Source organism: Mizuhopecten yessoensis, unplaced genomic scaffold, assembly GCF_002113885.1.
Source record: "Mizuhopecten yessoensis strain PY_sf001 unplaced genomic scaffold, ASM211388v2 scaffold10595, whole genome shotgun sequence".
Taxonomy (NCBI): Eukaryota; Metazoa; Mollusca; class Bivalvia; order Pectinida; family Pectinidae; genus Mizuhopecten; species Mizuhopecten yessoensis.
In genome coordinates, this window is record NW_018408625.1 from 214,346 (window position 1) to 223,119 (window position 8,774).

The window sequence follows — 8,774 nt, forward strand, 5'->3', positions numbered from 1 at the left end:
GCTCCTCACAATACTTAGTTTATAATGTAAAAGCTATGAAAGGAAGAACAATATTATGATTCATTGTGGATATTCTAAATGTACTCATATATCGATGTAGAATCACTAGAACTATATTATCCTAGCAACCAAGGCTACCGTAGTTACCATCGTAACAACCTTCGACTGTTTTTCTGTCTATTGTAGCATTTGAACTTTTATTTGGATGTAAATATTAGGACTGACTTTCTAACACGCACTATAGAATATATACGCTGCCAACTGCGTTCATACTACCTTATATGCCGTCAAAATGAAGGTCCATCCTGAAGCATGCACCTTGCTCATAATATTGCTTTTCTACATATGTCTCCAACTTTTTTACAGGGCTAGTTTGCCACAACGCAGAAGTATGATACCCTTAAGAATGTGCAACAATATTCCAAAATTGCAAGAGAATTGGGCGCAAAAAGGTAAGATTTGAAAACAATACATTTTATTTTCTGCTTTAGTGTACGCTATCAATGTTAGATTTATAGGGTACGTTCACACCAAATACATACATCTCTGTACAAATACTGGTATTACAGGGTAATAAAAATCAACTTCGAAAGATAACGTAAGATTAAGGTGGGTACTCGAATAAACCACAGATGTACATATCGTAGAAGGTTACATAATCAGTTTCCGTGTATCAGACTGTGTATGTCCGGTTGATATTGTTTGCTACAAGTTGGTTTAAGTGTCACACGTTGTCGTAATTTAAGGAACTTTTCGATTAAAGTTGCAGGAAGCAGGAACTATCTACTGAAACACATTGTAAAACAGCGGTACGGAAATATACCTTGATGTGTTGAAAAACGGAATCTTATATAAACAAAATATTTCCGACTGAAAGTTTTTAATAATAAAATGAGGAAAGATTGTTTTTCTATATACGTCATGAGGGGTCTGACTTGAATCAATACACAGTGATGAGGTCACCTGTGTTATGCAAAATCGACTGCAATTTCGTCAATGGCTCTAGGCATACAGAATGAAGATATAAAGAATTGCTTCCATTTTTAGATTTTTCAATAAGACATGTTTTATTTTGGATAAACAGCTGTTATTTATGAAAAGTCGAAAACAGCGGAAGACACCATTTAAGCACTGTTTATATAGTTTTTAACTTACTTAACGTGACCGGTTCACTATATTTCCAATTGTCGAAATCGAACACTGTTCTATATTGGATAAAAAGACAACCAAAAACGCGCCTCAAAATATTTTATAATGTTTAACTATTAACTAATAAATATAAAGAATTGCTTCCATTTCTAGGTTTTCCAATAAGACGTCTTTTATATCATGGCAATTGACATGTTTTAACAAACACTAAGGAAACATTTACTGTTGTTTGTTCCGTTTATTGTATTTTCAATACTAGTCGGAGGCGGAAGTTTTTAAGCACATATTACACACTGTATAAAACTCCACTGCTCTTTGTACTGTGATACCTGACTTACAATCAAGTAACATATTTCGTCTCATCGTTGTACAGGTAAATAACACAAATTTCTCACTCAGTTATATCTTGACAAAGGGACCAGTAGGTCTTGGACTGTTGCGACACGTTTAATACGTACATTGTTTGTGTAAAAAGTAAATCTTTGACATCACATATTTCCAAAATGAAGAATCTTATTGAAGTTTTTTTTTTCCTAATATGTTTTGATAAAAATCTAAACTAAATTCACGCTTAGGATAGAAAATCGTATTACCATAGTATTTAATATTGTTTAATTAATCATATCAGCGTATTTTCGAAAACGTTTGTCTTTCTTTGTTTCTCTTTATAGCTATGTTGCAGGTATAAATCAGAGAAGGAAGCTTTTAAAATCATATTTCACATTGTTTAGCACCCCGGTGTTTTTTGTTTCGCAGCGTATGACTGATAATAAATTCATCAGCGCTCGGATTACTGTATGCAGAGAAATATTCTCGGCAATGGAAATTTTGCCGTTTTTACCTCCTTGATGTGGGCGAATTTATCATAACGGCGAAAATAATATCCCAATACGCACTAAATATAAAATATATGTACAAGACTAAATATAACAGTTGGCGAATACATATTTAAAAGTGAACACATTCACATGGTAATCATTATTTATAGATTAATTGAGGATTTCTACCTATTAATGAATAATACTTAAAAGATGAACGTAAGACACAAAAATGTGAGCGCAACATTAAAACCTGGTAATATATACAACATGCCAAAAATCAATTACACTGCACCATTCAACTGTAGTCCTTTAAGGACTTATCGGTGATGCCAGGAGCCAAACCATTTGAATTCCTTATTAGGTAAACTATTGTTCAAATTAAGTGGAAGGCACGTGAAACCCCTTAATTAAATGTATTTTAAATTTAAAAGATGACTAGTTGATTTTAAATTACATCATGAGTAAAGTGTGCGTATTATGAACACTGCTACTACATACAAATTACATAGAAGGATATTTTTCATCGACTTATTGTTTCAAGTAAAACTGTTTTAACGATTACGCGGAAGGAAATTAGCTCAGCCCTGATCAAACATTGTTAAAACCTGAATGTTCTTTGTTAACAGCAATTAACCGTATGACCTCAACACATTTTCCCACCAAAATGAACACGTTAACATGGGCACTCATGTCAGGTAATTATTAGTATTGAATAGCTGAACATTGCTTATTGAATGATTTTGTTTGTTGAATTATGATGTATCGGATGTTATCAATAAATGATCAGTATAATAGTTTTCATTGCTGCACGGAGAGTATTGATTACCCGACAGTACTGATCGATTTCTGACCAATGTATAATTGCTTAATGATGTATGTTTATTTTCTAATATATGATTGTTGAAACAATAACAAAAGTCAATACTTATATACCGTACGTTGGGATATGGTTGTGTGTCCAAAAGTTTGTTCTTTATGGCAAAATGAAAACGGCGACGTTACAGTTGAATATGTCAGATGTAGGTGTTTTACATTTTCTGTATGTTAACGTTTGGTGTTTGACGATGCCTATTGTTCCCATAGTTGTTCCATCAGCACATTGGGTTACACAAGGTTACAGGTTACTCTTAAAATAATGAAATTCAATTTGAAAAGACTCAAATATTTACAGCCTAAGTTTATCCGTGTAATTTTCTTAAAAGATTTGGTAGTATTGTAGTATGGGTTATTATCTATTAATATACAAACTTTGCATATCGACTTAACTTGCTGTACGGCGGCAGCCTGACCGCCTACATTGTCTACACTGACCGCCTTCACTGACCAAAATGAGCTCCTACACCGATTACAATTACCACCTTAACATGCTAGACTGACCATCTCAACTGACCACATTGACCACTTTCACTAAATATACTGACCACCCTCACTTACCACATTTACCACCTCTACTGACCTCACTGACATCTACCTTTACTGACCATCTACACTGACTAAACTCACCACCTACTCGGACTTCACTGATCAACTACACTGACACTACTGACAACCTTCAATGACTACCTCCACTAACCTCTCTGACCATCTCTACTGACAACCTCCTACGGCTCTCCGATATTTTCCTCTAATTACCATTCAACTGACCAACTCCAGTAAACCACAATGACCACTTACACTAATTATACTGACCACCACCACTGGACACACTGACATCTACCTATACTGAACACCTCCACTAATCCATACCTCTTCTGACCACCTCCAGTGTCTACACTGACAGATGTTGCTACTGATTACCTCTACTGATTACCTCTATTGACTACCGTTCTGATTACCTCTTCTGACTATCTCCATTAACGACACTAACCACCTCCTCTAAACATTATAACCACCTACACTTACCACCTCAAATGAACAAAATTACCCCCTACTCTAACGTCACTCACCATATTCACTGTTAATACTGACCACTTCAACTGACCACACTGACCACCTCCACTACTCTCTCTAACATCTATCTTTACTGACTACCTCCTCTGAACACACTGACTACCTCCACCAATTACACTAACCACCTTCTCTGAAAACCTCTACTGACCACAACTACTGAGAAAAGTATTTTTCTTTTGACTACCATCTCCACTGACCACACTGATTACCACCACTGACAACACTTATATCTACATGTACCTGATTACTACCACCAATAACACTATTATCTACCTCTAATTACCACTGACTCCACTTTTTATACTGACCACCTCTATTGATTACACTGACCATCCCAACTGACCATTTTGATCACCTACACTGAGCATACTGACACCTATATCTATTAACCACAGTCCACTAACTACACTGATATCACTTTTACCGACTACACTAATTACACTAACTACCTACATTGACCACACTGACATTTACCTCAAGTGATTATTTCCACTTACCATACTGATCACCTCACTGACCACACTGACAACACTGACCACACTGACAACCTCTACTGACATCACTGACTATCTCTGCTGACCTCACTTACATCTGCCTCTACTGACGACCTCCACTGACCACACTGACCACCTCCACTGACCTAACTGACTATCTCTGCTGACCTCATTGACATATACATCTACTGACCAACTCCACTGACCACTTTGACCACCTCTACTGACCTCACTGACCTCATTGACATCTACATCTACTGACCATCTCCACTGACCACACTGACCCCCTCAACTGACAACACTGACCTCCTCCATTGACAACACTGATCACCTCCACTGACCACAGTGACCACTTTTACTGATCTCTTTGACATCTTTCTCTACTGACAACCTCCACTAACTACCTTCACTTCATTTCTCTTACTACACTGACCACATCAACTGAACACATTGACCACCTTCACTGACCACAATGACACGTACATCTACTGACCCAATCCACTTACCATCTCAAATGACCTGAATTACCACCTACACTGACTTCACTGACCCCGTCCACGGTCTATACGGACCACCTCTACTGACCACACTGATATTCTCATCTACTGCCCTTATACAATGCCTGCCCGGGCCAGCTCAACGGACATCACTCACATCTTCCTTTCCTGAGCTGACACTGACTACACTGACTACACTGACCACCTATACTAATTATACTAACCACCTCTATTGACCGCACTGACTACCTCTACTGACAACAGGTTTTCTGACCACACTGACACCTAGTTCTATTGACCACCTTCCAGTTTCTACACTGATATCTACATTTTCTGACCACACTAACTACCTACATCGACCACATTGATTCCACTGTCTATACTGACTACCTCTACTGACCCCACTGACATCTACATCTATTGACCACCTCGGCACAATACAAGATCACATTACACTGATCACCTTAACCTTTTTCACTGATAATGTCCATTAACCTCACTGGTTAGGTTTACTGACCATTTGTACTAACCACATTGATTGTTGTACTGACCATACTGAACACACATGTTTCAGACTTCTGAACAGATCTGACAACCCTATATATAATACATTCACCACCTTTACTGAATAAAGCACACGAATATATTGACTACACTCCTACACTGACCACCCTGAACACCTCTACATACCACTTTCATCGACTATAGTGACCATCAACATTGACCAAATAGAACACTTGAGCTAGCCTGCTGTACTGGTTACGTCAACCATCTGTACTCACCACATTGGCCGCCTTAACTTATAATATTGAACACTTCAGCGCCGATCACTCAGGATATCCACTGACCATACAAAAACACTCCTACTGATCACATTGACCATCCTAATTAATAACACTGACCACTTTATGTGACCATAACGACAACTCCATTGGCCACAAATATCCACAAGCAACAAACACGTCGTACTGACCAGAACTAAGGATCCTGATTGTTAATAATGACTTCCCCTAAGGATCAAAATTATTCTGATTATCTTTTCTACCTTAGTTTAGACATTTAATGACGAAGATATCCAGAACCGAGCTTACGTGTGTGTTAGTGATGGTAGGAGCTAACCAAGATAGTTATGTCTTTATATCAGACGTTTTGGTCTGTATCTCTTAAGCTCCTACCCTGAAATGGTACCACCATCGAAGCCCAAGATATTAGAATGTCAACTTGAACCGCAACATTAATCCAAATGTATAGTATAGGTATGCTATATAAGAATGCGCACTCCAATCCCACTTGTAGCAGTATTATTTCCTACGCACTCTATCGGACTTCAAACTGCATAAGTATGTTACCTTGAAATCCATAACCCTATCCCTATGAATAGATATGTCGCCTTGAAACCCAACTCCTCAATCCCCATGTGCTTATTTGTCGTCTTGAAACACAAATCTCATCTCATTTGTTAGTACAAGGCCTTGAATTACAAGCCTCCATTCGTATGTGTAAATGTGTCGCCTCAAAACACAGCTCCTAATTTCAAACATAAATACATCGTCTTAAAGTCAATGTTTCAACCCCGTTCGGCATATATATATTACATACTATATATAATTATGGAGTATCTTTTACCCAATCAAAATTTCGCCCATCAACAATATAATCCACGTGCACCTGCCTTAACTCCTTTCATTCACATTAAATGTAAATGTGTATTGAGATTTTATCTTATTATTGTTCCAATAAAGATTCGCCCTTAATATGAAGGGTGAAAAAGGCGAAAGTTGGTCGGCAGTGAAAGATTCCCTGATATTGATATTTCTTCTATTTTAAGAAAAAACAAGGACAAATATGAAGGATAAACATTTTATTGGAAAAAATCCGTATGTTTTCTCGCATAACATTACATCCCGATCATCAGTCCCGAACATCATGACATCCGCCTATATCACTTTTTACAAAAAATAAATTTATACCAAAATCTCATTATACAGGTAGCAAAAGGTCAATGTACAAGTCGGGAACGGACTTTGGTAAATATGGTTATCATTAAGGTTTGAAATGCATCGTTTCAATATTTATGATAGTTTGAAACACAGTTGCGTTGTTTCATATCGCCCAAGACGATGTTATATTATCGCTAATTGTCATTTTATTCGGTTAAAAAATACTATAAAGTGTTTAAGCGGAGTAGCCGTTTTTGAACAAAAGAACAAAAGTGTGATTCTATGTCTACCAGTCTTGTTAATATTCGAATATCAATCGTAAACCATTCGCGAATTTCAGTCATAATATGAATTTGAGATAACGTCATAATTGGTCGCCGATCATTTCAATAGTTTGACAGAATTACCAGAACAGGTTTGAATTGGAAAACGTTAACGTGGAATGGTTTTGGAGGTTATTGGATTCAAACAACGTTTTAGTTGAATTGTTTATCTAATGAACACTTAAAGGCAATTTAGATATATTTCCATAAATAATGCACTTTTCTGTATGAACCAAAGGAATGGCATACACAAGTGACTTTGTACTGGGTTGTGCCGGCCAGCTGAACGAGAAGGGGAAGGGACGGACGATACATATTACAATACCTTGTTAGTGTAAATATGAAACTAACTACCAGTGAATGGGGAAAAGTCTTGAAGATAATTGTGTATTCCCTGTGATATTTTACAAATGAACATAACATGAGTTAGAGTCAGTCTTTAAATACCCATTGTTTGGCTTAATTGTTGTTGCAAAGTCCGCAAATGTTGTGTATGGTAGACTTGTCACTATGTCGAATCAAAAAGGGTTTTAAAAGTTTAAGCTAGGCCGAAAAGGTTTGCTTGGATTAAAAAACATTTTTGGACAAATAGTAAATATATCGTCTCTCCTTCAGAATGATAGAATTTAATGCTGTATTAGCGCAGTTATATTAGTGTGTCTTTTTGTAGAGTACAATTTCCACATGCGTGTTAACTAATAACATTTAATGCTTTAATGATACAAAGGCCCTTATCGTGACCATAGCCACAAGAAGAAAAGAAAATCTACATAATCGACCTTGTTCGATATTCTAACACTGTGACTCAAAACCTTCACAAACTACATAAACGTCTTTATATTTCTCAAAATGTTTGTCTTTTTTAATCCTTAAACTTGTGTTTGTAATTTTGCAAAAAAGGACATATTATGCAATGTCCCATATTAAAGTTGTAAAAAAAAAAAAAAATCATCCTGCAAGATCAAGAATGTTGTATATACAAGTTATAACTAGTGAAGTTAAGTTGGTGTATTGAACCATCAACAGTACTACATAGGACAGAGTCAGCTTATATAAAATTATCAAATGAATGGTAAGGCTAATGTCATGATCCTGGTTTACTTGCTTGACCGTATTTTCCAGTACTTTCCAGGATTTACATAAGTTTTTATATATTTGTCTTTATTGCGAATGTTGCAACCTTTCTATCCTCTCCTTGGCAGAGTTATACAATTGTAAACGTGTCTGGCTTGCCAGAGAATCCCGATATTCCCTAAATGCCATGCGTGTGTCCTCAACCATTTCATAGCATATATATAAGAGATTGTGTACTATCCAGTAGTAACCAACTCCTTGTTTCTCATCATATTTCACGGCTCGAAGGTGAAGCAATGATGTATTACGTCTTCTAGTATCGCCAAGCTCGTGATAACATAAGAATGTTAGAAACACAGCATAAGGAAGTGGGGGGTATACATTATACCTTTCGAATGGATGTTTGTCAACTCTGGGTGTAACTGGGATGGACAAAATTGTAAACCAGTTACTGGAAAATTGACATTAGATACAAATACCTCCTGACTTTTGTGTAGCAAGGTGTATCCACGCTCACAATAGAGAT